Source organism: Choloepus didactylus, chromosome 1, assembly GCF_015220235.1.
Source record: "Choloepus didactylus isolate mChoDid1 chromosome 1, mChoDid1.pri, whole genome shotgun sequence".
Lineage (NCBI taxonomy): Eukaryota > Metazoa > Chordata > Mammalia > Pilosa > Megalonychidae > Choloepus > Choloepus didactylus.
Window position 1 is genome coordinate 63,206,917 of NC_051307.1, and position 19,835 is coordinate 63,226,751.

The window sequence follows — 19,835 nt, forward strand, 5'->3', positions numbered from 1 at the left end:
ATGAATTGAGTAGTTTTAATAACTTGAATCTATTTAAAACCTCTTTTTAAATTACATTAAAATAGGATTGCTTCCCATTATGATGTACATAATGTCTATTGAATTATTATGTCCAAATGTTTTGTCAGACAAGAATAATGAAAATTGTGTGTTTGCTTCTTTTCCTTAGTGTGGGGTGGAGAAAGGCTGGCTGCAAAGTGTATAGTTAGTGAGAATGGAGTGGAATAAAGAGGCAGGGCATAAAAATAAACATGTATGTCATCTTTGCTAAACTGTGAGCTCACTTTGACGTTCTTCTAGGTTACTCTAGGTACCTCTAGAGAAGGCTAAATTAAAATAGCCCCTGTTTTTTATACATACTGTTTTGGGAAAAGTGAATAACCATACCCTTCAGCTGAACTTAAATTTTAATATTTGATTTATAGTTTTGTATTAACATTTTAAATGTTGGTTTGTTAGTTTTACTATTCTCCCCTGTGCTTGTGAAGTGCATTGAAATATTTTTAGACTCCTGTGCTTGCCTTGTACTAATTAAACATATTTTTTGAGACTTTTATGCTAGATTTTTTATTACAAATGAGATCACATGACTGTTATGAAAGCTGTATGAGGCATAATCATCTGCAACTCAACCCCAAACTAAAACATAAAGTGCCTTTACTCCATAGCTAGCATTTTTTGTAGCTGGTTTTGCCTTCTTTTCCTCTGATGGGCAAAAAAATTTCCTGATATTTGATGCTGCCTGTTACTACCTCACATTTTTATACTCATGCTTTGCATTTATTTTCATGCTTTGGACTTCCCAGATCCCCTGTGAAATATGTTAGTAACATCTCTTCCTTTTCTTTAGCTAGGATAACTGAAGAATAGAGAAGTTAAGTGGATAAAAGAGTTGTCTAGGATTCTTCTTGAGGAAAGAGAAAAGAGGATTAGAACTCCTCCTTCTTGTGTGTCTTGCCTGAGACACTGGTCTCTGACCCTGACCTTCCAACTGAGGTCGTAGCAAGTGAGCCTCTCTTCAGCAACCAATAATAATCCTTACTTATTGAGCTCTTAGATTGTGCCAGAACCTATACTTAGCATTCTACATGCATTCCATCATGTAATCTTCAAACACATATCTGAGGTGGTATAATCTATATTTTGCAGATGAAGAAACACATTTGGAAGGATAAAGTATCTTGACAAAGGTCATGCAACTAATCTCTTAATGGCTTTTTCAGAATCTTTCAGAGGTGTTTTTGGTAAAGGAGTATTTTGATTTAATTGAGAAGTTTGTATATTTATTTTCCAGACTTGAGTGCTGAACTAGGAAAGACCAGAGCCTCCCTGAATGACTGTTCTGGTTGTGCACTGAATAACCCTAGGGGATGCCATTCATGGAAACATAGTGCATTTGTATATTTATTAAGGCAGTCTTCTGGAGGGTGCCAGCAGTGTGTCTTGTTCTAATACAGTTAGCATATTATGACAATATTCCTATAAATTAAAGTCAAAGGTCTTGAGAAATGGGGACCTTTATCTAATTGACAAAAGCACACTAGGTTGAGTGTCACAAACTCCAGCTAGCTATTAGTATTGTGCCCCATTAACTACATGAGTAGATGGGTTGACTTTTATTTCCTTCCCTCTTCCTATCAATATTCTAAGAAGTAATTTTTGCTCTCTTGGCTTCTGACATATATTTATCATGAAAGGAATTAATAGAATTATGACCATTGTGCCTGTCTTCGCTAAGAACATTTTACTTCCTAGTCTAGTACTCTCCAATTGCTGTATGACTGTCTTCATTTTAAAATCGGGAAATTCTAGTATACCTACAAATTTAAAGTCCTTTCTACAATTAGTAATCTGAATTTTTGATCTATACTGGCAATAGCTTTAAGTTGTTATTTGGAAATGGTACAAAGGAATTTTAATACTGAGCTAATTGCTTTCTAATATGGGGGGAGGGGTTTGTAGGTGATAAGTTGGAGATTAAAAGGTATCTACCAGACTGAACTATATGAAATTGCTTTTGTTATATATCAGAAGCACTTGAATATTGGTGATTTCCCACAATTCAAGCTAATACCAGGTGATTGTTACTGTAAGTGCTGCAACCAGTGCTGTTAGTAATGGCAGTCTCTGCTGACTTTGGTGACAATGATACCAGTATTTAATTGTAAGATACCATTAACATGTTACTAAGCATGTCAAGTCAGTTCTTTGTGAAGTGACTGCTCTTATTTTCTTTCATGTTCTCTCTCTCTGCCTTTCCCTTGTGGCTGATGAAGTCTTTCAGTCACCCAATCAAGTGCCAGAGAAGAAGTATTCATATTTAGCTGAAACTTTCTTGCAGCTGCCCATAATTTTCATTGCTGGTTCTTTTATCTGTTAATGGATGGTGGGCTCTGCTCCCTAGAAGCTGTGCTTCAAGCTATTAGATGGTAATGCTGACTTTGAATGTCTGACTCGCTTGCTCCTTTCTCTTTATAAGGTAGTATTTGTGGAAATGCTATAATGTGCAGAGAAAAACAGCAGTTCTTATTTTAGGCATTGTCCTGTAGGAGAAGCTGAACAGAGTGGCAACAGGCCCAGGATGGCTTGGAGAGAGGCAGTGGTCCATTGTCCTGCATTGCATTAGGCTACAGTTGGATTGGCCAGGGTGTGAACCCCTTGGCACTAATGTATTCTGCCCCAAAGTATATTCTAACACCACACTGGCAGCCTTCTTGCAAAGCAGCTGTGCCTCTGAGCTTTGGTCCAGCAAGCTGGGGATGAATGCTGATCCCTCCTTGGCTGCTACTCAGTAGAAAACTAAAGTGATTGAGTGCCACATGGTGCTGGAGCAAAAAGGGGAAGAACGTGGAGCCACAGGGGAAGTCTGAGGGTAAAAGCACCTTCTCTCCATGCCAGTGGCAATTATTTTTTCTAACCAACCTCTTCTTTTCACTCTTCTTTCAGTTCCCCAAGTTCCACCTGCCGGGCTCTGTAAACACAGATGTCCACACAAAATGTACCACATACTCACGAAGTGGACCACTTACATTGTGCACCAAAAACCTTTCACGGGCAGTTAAAGGGCTACAGTGAATTTGGATTTACATGTAGACCCTTTTGCTCTGACCTGCAGCCTGAATCTCCTTTCTCAGGCTCCATAGTCATTGAAGTTTCCAGAGACCCTCAACTATTCCTACTCACACTTCAGCTAGCTTTGATATGAGAGCTAACTCAGGCTGATTACAGCAACAGTGTCAGTGGTGATCTTAGGAAATGGGGAGCCCTTTATTAACAATAAAGTGAATGGATTTTGTGACTTTAAAAATTAAATTAAATATTGTTCTTTTTTTTTTTCATTTTAAAAGTAATAGGTGCCCATAATAATTTGGAAAATGCAGAAAGGTAGAAAACAAATTTTACACATATTCCTACCACATGAATACTGCTCCTGTTATCAACATGATACACTGTATTTCCTTTTAGTCTTTTTCTAAGCAGTTTTGTAAAACAGTTTTTATACCCTCGTTCATATGTTTGTATTGTGTATCTTTTTTTATCTTTATTATATGTATATATATATTTTAATCACATGGTGGCTTTTCTATAGACCGTGAGTCATTTAAAAGCATATATTTGCTATTCTCCCTGGAAATGGTGATCACAAAGGCAACCACTGCCTGCTAGTTACCAAACATTGCCATGGTTTTTGTTCTTCATCAAGGGAAGTGAGGAAACCCAAATTTAATAGGAATCTTTTGTTGATCAGAAACCTCCTGGTGTTGGTTTACACAGGATGCTTTGAATTGGCTATGGAACTCTAATGGGTGTGCCAATAGGTGAGCAGAATGACTTGGAAAGGATGAGGATTTGATAATATAATGCCACCATAAGTATATTAAATGGGAAGCAGGAACAGCCTGCTATTTAGGTCCAGTCCGTTTGCTTATTTATCCTGCAAACATTTTGTGTTTCCTTGGTAACTAATAATAGTTTTGAGAAATTGTTGAACTCAACAAGTATTACTCCAGGAGTAAAAAACCCTCGAATCACTGAAATTAGAGATGGAAAGGACCTATTAGGTCATCTTCTCTGTTCCTTGCCAGTACAGATTGTTCTAAATGCTTTGTCCAGTTCAATTTTTAAAGGGACCCTGTCATATAGTCTGTGCCCCATATCTTCTTTAAGTAATGCATTTTTAAAGAAACCACTCTGACAGAGATTTTTTTGTATTTATGTGGAGCTTGCTTGATTTCAGAGTAAATATTTGTAGAGAAAGATTTATGGGTTCAAAGTACAATTGAACAGGTTTTATTAGTCGAAAGTCAATGGAAACACTTTAGAATATCATTGGAATATTTGGCCACTAAAGGTAAACAGGTGGATAAATTGAACTGATATATTTTCTTTCCTCATGGGAAACTCAAATACAGCAATGCATGAGAAAAGAAATCATATAAACTCATTGAAATAAGTCTAGAATGCCTAACGAAATGAGCCATCTAGGAAGTAAAGTAAGAATAAAGTCGTTCCTTTTAAGATTATTTTTATGAGGGAGACTTTTATAATCTTCCTTTCTGTTCCCATTTCTGCTTTGTCCATTTATTACATAGTTGATTGCTTGATGTGAAGGCGGCTTCTAATTGTAAAATCCTTTCCTTCTGTCTGTCATCTTCTTTCAAATCCCAGAAGGACAGAATGAAACTATCTCCTAGAAGCAGTCAGCCATCCAGGGGTGATTATTAAAGAGAGGTAGCATATGTTAAAGACTAAATGCTTCAGTTCCCTATAGTATGATTAAAGATGTCTTCACTGGGAAAAATACAGAATAAAGGATAAGAAATTGCTTAAAGTTATATTATGAAGGATGAGCATGTCATAAAATTACATTTTAGAGTAAAAAGGCCTTAAAAAAAACATCAGTTCACCTATTACTACCCCTTCTCCCCTCATTTTAAATAGATGAGACTCAGAGAGGTTAAGAGACATGTCCTAAGGTCACAGAGTGAAATGGTGCCTCAGCATTTCCACTACTTATGGGTCTGCATGTGTCTATTGGAAAAAATGAAAAATAAAAAATGTCCAAGATCACAGAGCTAGTGGTTTAAACTGCATACTGACTCCAGAAACTTTTGGTAGAAATCACACTCACTGACTTGTAATAGGAATTGTATTTAAGTATAAAATAGTATTAACATTGAGTCATAGTGCTTTGTATCTCTCTTATCTACCACCTAGTTCATTGGGCTTGCACTGTGGAATGGTAGAGGGAGAACAGATCTTGGAGATCAACTTAACAGCTCCGCTCACCGTATAGTTCACGGAACTGAGACCCAGGTTGTGCAGTGGCCTGTTAAGAGACACATAGGTGGGACAGAGCTCAGACCAGAACACATTGCCTTTTTTACTGCAGAATTCTAACACTTTTCTGCTTTGTACAGTTTCTTCTCTCTCTCTTTTCCTGCTTCCTTCCGTCTCGTTTTCTTTTTCTCTTTTCCCTCTCTTTCTTTATAATTATTTATGACTGTCATCATTAAAGCAAAATGCTAGAAATCACATTGAAAGGATCACTTAAAATCCTACCATATCACATTTTAAATTGTTTTCGTTTATTCCCAGCTCCTGAATCTGTAAATTCTTTATTTTTTTAAGATTATGAAATAGATTTAAAAATCTCAACAGATATATCATTCCACTCATTTAAGTTTCACAGCTCAAACATGTCACTTCCATAAAGAAGGTCCAAGGAGTAGAAAAGGAGGGGAAAGGAATACTGTCATGTATTGAGAACCTACTGTGTACTTGATTACTCTGTCCACCCCTTTCCCTCTGATGTCTCAAACCTCCTTACTGCTTTATGGCATTCCATGAGGGCAAGCACAATACTGCTACAGAGTATGCATTCAGTAAACCTGATGAATGAGGAAATGAATGGAAAGAGCTTTGAATCCAGCAGTAGAAAGAAATGACAATCATGTACAAACTACTCCCACCAATTGACTATTAGCTTTTGGTTCATTTTATGTGCCATTTATTTCACAGCCATTGGGACAAATGTGTGTGCAGGATACTATGAGACATTATTTACAGGGATAGGATTTTTGCTCTCATACTTTAAATTCAGATAAATACTGATACTGGGTCCAGAAACAACTTTCCTCCATTTATTCTAGTTTTCTTTGCTTCCCTTCACTACAAATATTATTTGCTAAGGAAATTTCTCCCTTTGGAGAGATATTTAACCACAAAAGTGGGAGAAGTTCTGTCATGATATTACTCCCACTGCCTGAGGACTTGAGGAGTAAAGGCTGCTAGAGCGGTTCCCCTCAGCCATCAACAGTGGTAAAATGGAGGCTTCCTGGCAAAACATAATTCCAAATAGTGCTGATTTCTCTTTAAACATAATCATTTCTAATAAAAACTGCTCCTGTTGAGTTTAGAAACACACAGAAGCAACTTTCAGTTACCAGGAATGGCTACTGCCCTAGGCAGACAGAAGGGCCATGTCCCTGCAGGTTTATTTGCATTGAGAGTCAGGAGGGACATTTGACCTGGGCTTGGCATTGTGACCTCAAATTTGAACTCTGAGGCTTATCTCCAAATGTTGATATACTCTGATAATATTGAAAGAAGAACAAGTTTACCATAAGATTGCTAATTTGTCCCATTACTATACTATGCCACTTAAAATGTGCTATAAAATTAATTTTAAATAAGTATTATAATTATCTAATGAACAGCCCAGTTGTATTTCATTATCATGCTTATGTTTTTTACAAAAATGAAAAGCTCTTCTTTGTTACACATAGGATTTTAAATTTAGCATGAGTTTATTTTGGCTTTCCTCATTTCCTGTTTTTAATACATTAGGAGACTCAAAATATCAAAGTGGCTTGGGACTTCCTTGACTTCTGAGAAGTACTGACTGCACTTGACTTTTGGTTAAAAAAATCTATAGCTATATATACATAAGGATTATAATCAGTTATTTATGTCAGTAGGTTAGTAGTGGGATGGGTGGGAAGGTGATTGGCAGCTGATGCATGACTTTAATATGCCCAACATTTAAAACTGTTTATGTCACCAAAGGGTAAAAGGGCACATGTTCTCAATGACTTTGTGCCAATGAGAAAATATTATTAAAATTTGTTATACAAATTCCTTAAAAATTCCATCTTTGTTCATAATATTTATTCATTGATGAGGAAATGAATGGATAATAAAATATTACATTTTCCCTTCTGAATCAAGGATGGTGGATTATTCAAAGGGGAATACTGTGTGTGTGTTTGTGTATGTGATAATTTATAGGTCCATGAGAGTCAGACCTAGTCTGCATCTATTGTGTTCTTTTAAGAGGGACCAGCAACTATTTGTTGAGCACCTGCTACATATATTTATCACCATGTTGCATATGGGGCAGGGTAGGAGGAAGGAGAGGAGAGAAAAAAAAGCATGAAGTATCTCCCTGCCCAGATTTCAGTGGGTGGATAGAACAAACAAAAAAACAAAAGCATCAAAACAATAAATAGTAAATTGGGACACCAAGTTTGGTGAAGTAAGAACTTTTTTAAAAGGATCAGTTGGGCCTAGAAGTATCTTCATAACAGAAGTTATGAAGAGGTCTTCATAAAAGAAGTTAAAGTTCATCTAGACCTTGAAGGCTGAGTGAGGAATTCTAGGAAAGGAGGATGGCTTAGCAAAAGGACTGTCGGTTGACTGGCCTCACCAATTGGCTCTTGTGGAGGAGTGCTGGGCCTTGGCAGGTGGTGGACACTGCAGCCATGGGGGAGAGAGTGGCCATATAGGGTGGAGCCAGACTATGAATGGATCTAAAACTCAGGCAGTGGTGTTTCAACTTAAAATTGTAGATGCTTCTGAACAGTTGAGTAATATATTGAAAGAAGGTTCAATCATGGCATTTTCAGAAAGTTCCTTTTCAATTGCGTATTTAAGTGCAGTATATACCTATGAAATATAAGAGTACTCCAACCCTGTCATATATATTAATGACATATATTTAAGCTTATTTTAGGTACTATTTTTGGACAAGTGGGGGTGTGGAGCAGCTTCTATTGGAAAATTTTGTAGGTTTGCTCTGCGAATCAAAATAAAATACATCTATGATGCTTTAATTAAATAGATTTTCATTTAGACTTGTTAAATGTTAGAATGGCTGCTCAAAGGATGTGAAAAATATATTCTCTTGAGCCATCTACTAGACAAGAAGACAAGAAATTAGGCTTTACCAAAGATTCTCCCTAGAGGATAAGTTGATTCGTGGTTTTAAAGATCTCCCAAGGCCCCTTATATCACACACACACACACACACACACACACACACACACACACACACGACTCTAAACATGAGTTAATTAATTAATTGGGCTTTTTTTTTTTGCATAAAGTTCTTTGCAGAGTTGCCTGTTGATCCATTACTAAAAAGAGAAAAGCCTTTACGTATTAGGCATACCCTCTCCTCTACTTAGCCATCAGCAATTTTTTCACCATCTGTGGAAGGTGAAGTTGAAAAAAGAATCTTCTCAGGACTCTCTTTGTTGAGATATTGGCAATTTATCTTCATTTTTCTTTCTTCCAGGGAAATAAATTCTATGTTTGTCCTCATTGGATCAGTTTTAATATTTCATAAATTTCATTGCCAAAAAATAGCTCTTCTGAAACTTTCTCTTGTCGTCCCCCCCATCCCCCTTCTCGTGATCTTACTGGGCTTTCATTTCTCTTTGGCCCATGAGTTATTTAGAAGTGTACTTAATTTTTAAACGTGTATTTTTTTGGTTGGGGAGGGACATCTTTTTTGTCACTAATTATACTGTAGTCAGAGAACATCTTTCCTTTGAAATTTAAGATTTGCTTTATTGTCCCACTATGTCATCTGTTTTTGTTCAAATTTCCTGTATGTTTGAAGATAAGGTGCATTCCAGAGGTGTTAAGCACAGTGTTTATATAGATAAAGTTTGCTAATTGTACTCTTCAAATCTTCTATAACCTTACTGATTTTTTTCCACTTGACCTAAAAATGACTAAGACAGGTGTGTTAGAATATTACACTGTGATGGTGGATTAGTCTGTCCTTAAATTTTCTGTCAATTCTTGCTTTATGTATTTGAGACCATACTTTTAGATACATGTAAGTTCAGACTCTTCCTAGCTAATGAAATCTTTTCACGTTGTATAATGACTCTTTATAGATGCTTTTCTCCTTAAGGTCCATTTTGTCTCTTATTAACGTAGCTATATAACCTTTGTTTTGTTTAGTAGTTTCCTGATTTGTATTTTTCTGACCTTTTGCTTTCAGCTTTACTGTATCCCTATGTTCTAGAGAGTCCTTTATAAATAGGATATAGTTGGAAACTATTGTCATTGCAATTGTTTTAATCCAGTTTGACAATCTTTGTCTTTTAAAAGGAGCATTTAGACTATATTTATTATAATTATTGATATATTTAGAATTACTTTTGCCATCTCATTTGATAGTTCTTATTTGTACCACATTTTGGTTTATTTATTTTTATCTTATTTCTTGGCTACTTTTGAATTTTTTAAAATTCATTTTCCCTCTCTGAACTTTGGAAGTTACGCATTTCTTTGGAAGTATTTCTTTTCTATGAAGGATTAATTATCTTTTTAAATTATAGCTCACAAGTTAAATCATCAAAGTCTTGTGATCATTATCTTAATCCTCTTCTGAGTAAGAACTTCAGAACACTTTAACTCTGAGCATGGCCTCCTAATTTACATATTATCATTAATATATATTTGAGTTTTTTTAAAACTCCACAAGGCATTATCAAAATTATTGTCCTTTTAGTCAATGTTGGTTTAGATATACCAACATATTTATCACTTTCTTTGCTCTTCATTCCATCTTTTATTCCAGAGTGCCATGTGGGATCACTTGCCTTCCGCTGAATCAAAGTAGTAACAGAATTGAAGAGGTCAATGGATAGAAATGTTATTGAGAGTTCTGCTGGCGGTATTTTCTGACATTGCTAAAAGCTAAACTTTCTAGTTGGAAGAAACAAGTCATAAAGGCTCTTGATTGGGATGTTGCCATATTTATTTGCCAAAACAATGATGCTTTGATATGATTTGGAGACTAATTTTGTTTTAAATATCCTAAATTGCATATTTTAAATTCATTGATTATCTTTCTTCGGTAGTTAATCAGGTAAATATGTGTGCAAATGTCAGTTGCAGTAGCTGGTTTTTGGTGTCTCCCCCTCCCCCTTAACACTATATTGCAGTTGTTTTATCCTCAGTTAGAAAGTGAATCCCAAAGATGATTCTCAGGAGGCAATGATTTGGAGTAACAGTTCTTAAAAATCAGGTAGATAAGTCTACAACCTTTATCCCAAATCAGAGCTTTGTGTGTCATGGCCTTAGCTGCCTTCATGGAGGGGAGGTGGAGGGCTGTGGTGGAGGCGGTGGAAGAGGAATAGCAATGCCTTGCTTAGATGAAAGGAGGGATGCTCTTTGCATCCATTCTCTCAAGGTGTTCCTGGGAGGTAATCTGCAGGCTATTTGGACACATCCTTCTGCTTTCAGGTATCTCTTTCTCCAGTAACATTTTTGGCATACAGGCATATGTTTGAATGGTAAGCTCAAAAAATTATTGTTGTCCGTTTTGTAGAATTTCAAGTCTTTTCTTCAATCTATGACTTGATCCCAGCCTTTTAAGCAATGATGTTTTATGGTTTTTTTTTAATCATGGTAAACATCTAAGAATTATGTGGTTTGTTTGATGAAAGTTGATAGCTAATTCTTTTAGTTTAAGTTTTTAGAGTTGGCTGTCTTCATAAAGTAACCAGCAACTGCTTTGATCTCTGCAACCCTTTATGCTCTCTATATAATTGATCTATACTTATATGCTAGAAGTAGAGTTCTGTGCTGATTGAGAATGATTTTTGTTTATCAACATCCTTTTATTAAATAAATAAATAAATAAATAAATATTACCCCCAGAAAAGGCATTTTGTAGGTGGAAAATCTGGCTTCCTCTTTGTCTGCTGATTCTACTGATTTTCTATTAATTGCTTTACAAATATATTATATTCTTTTACAATTATATTATTCTTATTGAAGCTGGGTGTCCAGACATTATTGAGCACCTACTATATTAAGTGAGGCAATTTTTTTGGAGGGGGGGGGTAGCCCCTTAACATAGGACAATCATATAATAGGCTTCAGTAAACTTAATTCCTTTCCTCTCTGCTACTGTATTCAAAATCTTGTGCTATATGGTAGAAAATAAGACAAATCCCCTGCCCTCAAGGAATTTACAACTGAAGTTGGTTGGAGAGGTATTAATAGGAAAGAGGAAATAGTCTGGTCAAGAACTAAGTGAATTACAAGGTTCATAAATAAAGTGCCCCTTCCATGCATAGAAGAACTTCTACATTCAGACTGTATCGGGAAAGGTGTATTAGAAGGTGGTACTTAGGAGTACAGGTGGAGTTCTGCCCCATTTTGTTCTTTGTTATGGATAAGATGTGTATTCACAAATGAGGGGCTAGTCTAGTGCTAGAGCAGGATACGCTAGTCAAGTTGCTGGTATGCTCGTGTGCTGTTGCCAGAGGCAAGCTTCTGTTTTGGTCTGACTGAGACTTTTGTTCTTTCATTTTATAATCATTACATTTTTGGTTTTAATGCTTTTAAAGTCTGTAATGCTTATAGTTTCTTTTGTTCATGGAATAAACATGGAATGATAACTGAATGCACACGAATCTCAGGGCAATTTGCTTTCTTACAAAAAGGAGGGAAGTGAATTACCTTCAAAAGTAGAAAGTTCTCCATCTTGCGAAAAGATTATGTTTCAAAGGTTCATTTGTAAGATTTTTCCCCATAGAAACAAGGTTATTAAGCAGGGAGCTGTTCTCAGACTAGCACAAGGAGGTTTACTAAACACATATTACAACTGATAACCTATATTTAGATAACTGCAATGGTACGATGATGTTGTGGCACAGTAATACTGTAGCTCACAATGTTTACCCATAATGTGATTATTATAGCATCGAGTGGTGAAAAATATTGTTTCAAATGTGTAGAATTTAAACTATGTTTAGGTCAGCAAGCATTTTGTGAACTTGCTGGGAGCATGTGTGTCACATAAAACATGATATTTATTAGCAAATATGTTCCAGGTTCCCAGTTTGGATTCCAAGTAAACACCTATCTGCCATTTCCATGGCAGCCGCTGACCAACGAACCTGAAGAAAACGAAGTAACTCTGGAAATACTTCTTGACCTCCAGGTGCCATCCTCTTGAGCAGTGAAGGCTGGCTTTTTATATAGAGGGAACATTCACATGTCAGGTGTTTATAACCCAGAGAATGCCTGTATATATTTATGTGGCCAGAATGGTTAACTTAGTATGTTTTATTCTTAGCTGTCCCAAGTTCAAGCATGACAGTATGTTCTTTTAGGCAACTTGTAGTCACCCATGTTCATTGCTGGAAAAGCTGAAAACATCCTCCTTTAAAGGATGAATCATAATTCTACCAGCTTTGCAGTTGGCTTCGTGGATTTGTGGGCTGTCACTCAGTAGGAAAGTTGTTTGTTTGTTTGTTTTTTAATTTTTCTACCATATCCCAGAACATATGAATGGTAATATTTGTGAGTTCTTCAAGAAACTGTATTTCCTTTCTGGTTATGTACAAGGGCATATTTTTTGGCTGATCTCCTTTTCCAGAAGAGGTCAAGTTTCTAGTAGTGTCTGTCAGATATAGTTTAAGGAACCTAGATCAATAGTAACATAACTGTTAATCCATGGAATGCTTCTTGACCTGTAGATTGGTTTCGATAAACCAAAAGAAGATAATCGATGCAGACTGAAATAGTCATTTCTTCTTGCTGTGCATATAAAACCAGACCTACACATTTTAGCTCCTTAAATCACCTTTCATCTCTGGTGGAAAACCCCTTCCTCTCAAATAATCTCCATCATGTTTTTTTCCTCTTGACTCAGGGCAATCCCCTAGCAGCCTGAATTCGTGGAGCAGGTGCCACATTAAAAGACTGCAGTTAAATGTTGGATAAACTCTTGCAGTGATTGCTAAAAAGAAAAGAATGTTGATGTTTGGTGAGGGTTTGACAAAGGTGCCCCCCACCTATGTTTGATTAAGCACTGAACAGTAAAGAGGGTCTTTTTGTAGAGGAGGCAGGCAGCTTAGCGGAGGAGGGAACCATTTGTTTCTACAGGGAGTTGCTGTGGTTCCATATTCTAAAGCATGAGTCATGGATGTCTTTATGGTTACACATCCCTCCTAGCATATGAGGAATAAACTTTAGAGAAAAGGAAGTTAAGAGAAAACAGAAGTGTGAATAACTGCTAATGGTGCTCTCTCTGGCTCCAATCCGTCTGCCATTTCATCATACTTAAAGGGGGTAGTTCATAGATTACTTTCCTGGCAAATAAGTGGCAACACATGTTTGAAACAGTGAATGGAAACTGTAGGGGAAAAATGACAGGCATATGGCAATGGGGAAGGCAATAGAGAAGGCAAGGGAAAATTTGTTGCCCTAATGTTAGCCACATAATTGGTACTCTCTAAACCATAGAGGGGCTGTTTTAGTTTAAAAAGTCTGCATGCCCCATTAATGCAGCGTTTCTATGTGTGGAATGTATGTATTTTCTAGTTGTTTTTTTTTCTCTTTCTTTCTGTCTTTCTTTCTTTCTTTCCTTTCTTTCCTTTCTTTCATGAATGGCAGTCATCTTAAGCTGTTGAGGCTCCATACAGTGGTCTTGAGAGAGAGGTTCCCAAAGGAGAAAGATAGAACTTAGTCAGGAAATTGGATCCTCTATTAAAGTAGTAAAAACAAAAAGCGGGGAAGCACTTAAGAACAATCACTTTGATGGGCCATGAACAGAGGAATAGACCCCAAATTACAGTCTTCAAGAGTGCTCTTCATTTAAATGAATACTTGTACAATGGCAATGTTTAAGATTCATTTGTTGCTATAGCAACTAAACTTTTGCTCAGTAGTTTGAGGTTCCAGTGTACCTTAAAGAGCAAGGATTTGATATATTCTGCAAACTATTAGTCAACTTTTGCATTCTAAAAGGTTGAAAACACAATGATTTTTTTAAAATAATAATTTTCTTAAAATAAAAAAATCAATGTATACAAAGGGTGCTGAAGCCCTTTCCCAACTGTCTGTGTTTTAAGACTCTTAATTGCGGCCAATTGTTATATTAGAGAAAAGTGCTAGAGAGGACCATGGCTTTTTAACTTTGCTAAGAAATGAATCATAAAGAATATTATAAGGCTTTGTATTGCTAAGATTTAATTAACTGCTTAATAAGACAATTTTAGTTGTTCAGTTTGGGAAATAAAATCATATGATGGTATTATTATGAATTCATAAGTCATAGTATTGACAATGAATAATATTAGCATGAATTATTTCTGTATGTAAATATGATTCAAATATATGTATGTATGTAAATATGATTTAAATATATGTCAATGCTATAGAACCCAATTACTCTGTTCCTTCTTTCTGCCATGTCTTGTTTTATTATGATTGGTGTGATTCTTTACATCCGATCTCATGCTTGACAAATGGATGCCAAAATAAATTTTTTTGTTCATAGTCACAAGTTTCTGAGAGAAGACATGACTTAATTAAGTACTAGAGCCAGCACACTACTGCCTCTTTTTCTATGGTCCATGAGCTAAGAATGGTTTTTACATGTTTAAATAGTTGGGAATAAAAAGAAGAATGTTTTGTGACATGTGAACAAAATATGAAATTCATATTTCAGTGTCCATAAAGTTTTATTGAAACACAGCCACATCCATTTATTTATGTATTATCTGTGGCTGCTTTCTGGCTACAACAGCAGAGTTGAGTAGTTTTGACCGAGGTGGTCTGGCCTGCGAAGCCTAAAATGTTTACTTTCTGGTCCTTTACAGAAAAGTTTGCCAACCCCTGCCTAAAACTTTGACAATAAATACTGTTAAAAACACAAAACTAAAAAGCAACCAAAATTTGATTTTATGTATCTAAAGTAAGTTGTGTTCGTTTACCTGACATCAAATTTTGAATTTTCCGTACTTAGTTCTCTTTTAGATCTTGAATAGTTTATATTCTCTGAAGATTAATATTATTGCCAAAACAATGGAGTGACTTTTGGTGGAGTACTGAGGTGATGTGTAGCAGGGAGATCTAGAATAATGAAAGTAGAAGACCAGAGTATGTTTCTGAGATTAATGGGAAGCAATGAGGTTCTGAACTGGTTATATTTAGCTTCCCATTTTCCTGTTATATCTTTTTCTCTTATTTAACCTGTCCAGAAGGGGGATATCCAGAATGGATGTTGGAGGTTACAGGGGGAATCGTAACAGAATCCTCTATAGTGAACCTCTACAGTGTAGCTTTCTGCTTACGCATATAGGGCTAAACAAACTACCAAGAAAGTGTCTAGTACTCTTGGTTAAATGAAATTTTCCTTGTCTTATCATTATCATGAATAATTAAGAACTGACAGTATCAAGAAAAGGTGTCTTACCTATAATTCTGATTTAATATTCTTAACATTGTTTTTTTATCCTTGAGTTAGCCATCAAAATGTATTTTTAAAATAGAGTTTAGGTATCATACATTATTATTTTTCTTTGTTGCATATTTTGCTTAAAAGTTTGTTAGGAAAAAGCCATATTTCTGTATCATAGTATTATTTTAGAGCTGTGTTGTAGATATATGGAATGGAAGGTATTTGAAACTAATTTTACTACCTGGAATTATATAATGTCCAGGGGTTATGTTTGCTCTGATTCTTTACCCCTAAATCTCATCCTTTCCAATCTCTTCCTTTAAAAATAGTCTAAAGCTCTTATAGAAATTTGAGTACTTTATAAGCTACTCTGATATTAGATAATTATTAATATTAATACAAATCAGATTTTTGTAAGTATCTCATATCTCCTGAGAGGGGCTGAACACACATAGAGAAAAAATGTAATCACTCCTTTTTGTTTAGGGCCTTACAGATAACCGCAATGGATGAGCTTTGATTATATTAGATAGAGATTTTTATGTTGATTTATTAAACTAGGAGCTTACTCCTTTCTATCTAAAAATGTCTTTTAGAGAAAGTAATTTCTGATGTTCATTGATCTTTATTTTGCATCTTGCAAAGAGTGTTCAATTTTAATTGGACAGAACATTTGGTTGTAATTTACAAAAGCAATTTTCTGTTTTCCACTACCAAGTTGTTAAACTTTGCAGGTGTTTTGTTCATTTCTTAAAGTGTTGCATCCTTGTAGCCTTAGTGAGCATTGCTAATAAAGTGAAAATTGCATATTTTAAGATCGTACTGGAAATATACTACTTTAATTCTTTTTACAAAGCAGTTCTCCATGAATTGTATTGTCTATCCAATTAAAATAATAAAAAGTTGACAATATATAAAGGTTTTAGATTTTTGCAAAATCTGTGCGGTAGCTGTTGTGATTACTCTTGTAACCTCCTGACCCCTATTGCATTCTTCAACAAAATATTTCTATGACAAAGTGTGAGGAGTAATATATAATATGCACTGTTCCTTAAATTGATGTTTTGGACATTTTGGACTCCCACCTCTGTCTTTATTGTGACTCTACCATGGTACACCTTCAGGTCATCTCAGCTCAATGCACATTAATTCCCAGGGGTGACAAGCACAGACTGGAGTGACACTCCCTGAGTTTGCATCATTAGCTCACCACTGTTGTATAACCTTTCTGTGCCTCTGTTTCCTTTTTCTCATCATTAAAATGGAGATATCGAGAATACCTTCCTCATAGGATTGTTGTGGGTGTTAAATGAGTTACTGCCTGTGGTTGATTACAATAGAGCCTGCAGCGTATTAAGTATTCAACTAGTTAACTGTTACTAGTGCATTCCTAAGATGCTGTCAGTGGCATTCTGGTTGTATACTATATTTCTGGTTGTATTCTATCATTCTAAGGTAGGAAGCACATGAGTTAGTAGAAAATATATGGGATAGAAGCCAGGAGACTTTATGTCTTAATTCTGTCAATTACTATTTGCATGACTTTAGGAAAACCATTTAGCATATCTGAAGGTCCTTTTCCTTTTTTCTAAAATAAGTGGATCATAGATATCCGTAAGACTGCGGGAAATGACAAATGCAGCTATGTTTATGAAAGTTTCTATAACTGTAAAGTATTATTCAAGTGTTAGGTATTTTTTTTTTTTAATAAAGAATGTAGAGAGCAAGAACACGAAAGACACTTAAAAAGGCTCAGGCGTGGTTAAGTCCCCTGCCCAGGTGCTACAGCTGTTTTGTAATCCACCAGGATGCAAAGCCAAGTCTCTTAGCATCCAGATTGCCAAGCCCCAAGACAGGGAGCCAGAACCCCTGGTTTCTAGTCCCATCTTTGTCACTAACTTTGGCAAGTACCTCATCTGCCCTTTTTTTCTTTTCTTAATCCTTAATCTTTTTATTTTCAAATAGTTTCAAACTAACAGGACAGTTGCAGAAATAATACAAATCCCATATGGAGAACTCCAACATACTCCCATCCCACACCCAATACCCAGATACACCAATTTTAATATTTTGCCACCTTTGCCATCTTTTTCTGTGTATTATCTATCTGTTGATCAGCCTATCGTCTTTTGAACATTTATTATCCTTGAACACATACTTCCTATGCAATTCCTACAAAAAAGTATATTTACTTATGTAATCACCTTAAGTGTAGCTGTCAAGTTCAAGAAATTTAACATTGATATAAAGCTTACATTCTATGTTCCAATTTTTTATATCCCAATAATGTTCTTTTGAGCCTTTTCTTCTCCATTCTTAGATCTCATCCAGCATCATGTATTGCATTTAATTTTCATTATCTCTTTAGTTTTTCCTTTTTTTTAAATTGCAAAAACATATATACAACATAAAACATCCCTCCTAAACCCTCCCAAGCATACTATTCAGTGGGAATAATCATATTTACAGTATTGCAGTACCTTTACCACTATTCATTGCTAGAATTTTTTTTTGCATTAACTTCCCATTGCCCCTTCCCTCCACTCCTAGTAACCTGTACTCAATTTATTGTTTCTATGAGTTTGCATATTCGCTTGTATTTTCTTTGTAGTTACTTGAATTTAGTATCCTAAACCTATAACAATTTCATTTGCTTTGGTATCAACTTCAATAGCATATATAAACTATGTTCCTATAACCCTCCTCCCCCACCTTTATGTAGTTCTTGTCACAAATAGCATATTTATACATTATGAGTCTAAAACCATTGATTTATCATTATGTATTATATATTTGCCTTTTTACTCTGTAGGAAGTAAAATGTAGAGTTACAAATCTATAATACAATAGTACTGGTATCTATATTTATCCATGTCATTACCTCTACTGGAGATCTGTTTCTTCATGTGGCTTCAGTCAATTGTCTAGTGTCTTTTCCTTTCAACCTACAGAACTCCCTTTAGCATTTCTGGTAGGGCTAGTCTAGAGGTGATGAAGTCCCTCAGCGTTTGTTTATCTGGGAATGTCTTAATCCCTCCCTCATTTTTGAAAGACAGTTTTGCCAGATAAAGAATTTGTGGTTGGAAGTTTTTGCTTTCAGCACTTTAGTGTCTTCCCACTACCTTCCTGCCTCCATGCTTTCAGGTGAGGAATCAGCACTTTATCTTATTGAGGCTTCCTTGTGTGTGACACATTGCTTCTTTCTTATGGCTTTCAGAATTATCTCTTTATCGTTGACATTTGACAGTTTGACTATAGCATGGCATGGTGTGGGTATTTGGGTTATCCTGTTTGGAGTTCTTTCAGCATCTTGGAAGTGTACATTCATGTCTTTTTGTTAAATTTGGGAAGTTTGCAGTGATTATTTCTTTGAATATTCTCTCTGCCCCTTTCTCTCTTCTCCTTCTGGGACTCCCACAGTGTATATATTGGTATGCTTGATGGTTTTCCACAGGTTCCTTAGGCTCTGTTCACTTTTCTTCATTCTTTTTTCCTTCTGCACTTCAAACTGGATGCCTTCAGTTGCCTTGTCTTCAAGTACACTGATTCTTTTTTCTGCCAGCTCCAATCTGCTGTTGAACCCTCTAGGGAAGTTTTAATTTCTGTTCCTATGATCTTCAGCTCTATTTGATTCCTTTTCATAATTTCCATCTCTGTGTAGATATTGTCTTTGTATTCATCTATCATTTTCCCAATTTATTTTTTTGGTCTATATTTACTTTTCTGCTCTTTAAATACATTTAGGACCTTTTTTTTTTTTTTTTTCCTGAAGTCTTTGGAATGTCCCAGGTCTGATCTTCCTCATTGAAGGTTTCTAATGCTTTAGTCTTCTCCTTTGCCTGAGCCATCTCTTCCTCTTTCTTTCTTTCTTTCTTTCTTTTTCTTTCTTTCTTTCTTTCTTTCTTTCTTTTCTGATATGTCTTATGGCAAACATATGATTTTTTAATGCATATTTTTACAGTAATCAATATTTACACACTAACACAGAGGTTAATGAAATCTTCCTGTTTCTTTATATGTTTTGGAATCTTTTATTGAAGACTGGACATTTTGATATTTTCCTGTGTTATTGCTTGAATTTAGACTCTAAGGCATCTGTTTCTTAAGCCTGTATTCAGCAAGTGGTGTAGCAGAGATTTCCTTGAATGCCAGGAACCAACAACAAGAACAAAAATAACAGGGGGAAAAAAAAGGAAATATTTTTCTCAGTCTTGGTAGACTGACCTTTAGAGGTCTCCTTCAAGCTTATCCATACAACAAGTTTAGCATATAGCTCCAGGCTAAAGCATAAGGGCCTCCCTGATCCTTTCTGCTTATGTGCCTTGCCTTGGGCATG

General features: G+C 35.7%; 2 protein-coding genes across 5 annotated transcripts in view; one reads left to right on the forward strand and one right to left on the reverse strand.

Annotated features, from left to right (window-relative positions):
- CMSS1 (cms1 ribosomal small subunit homolog) overlaps positions 1-19,835 on the forward strand; it is a 416,700-nt gene that overhangs the window by 59,342 nt on the left and 337,523 nt on the right. The gene's annotated exons all lie outside the window — the stretch shown is intronic.
- FILIP1L (filamin A interacting protein 1 like) overlaps positions 1-19,835 on the reverse strand; it is a 124,306-nt gene that overhangs the window by 56,182 nt on the left and 48,289 nt on the right. The gene's annotated exons all lie outside the window — the stretch shown is intronic.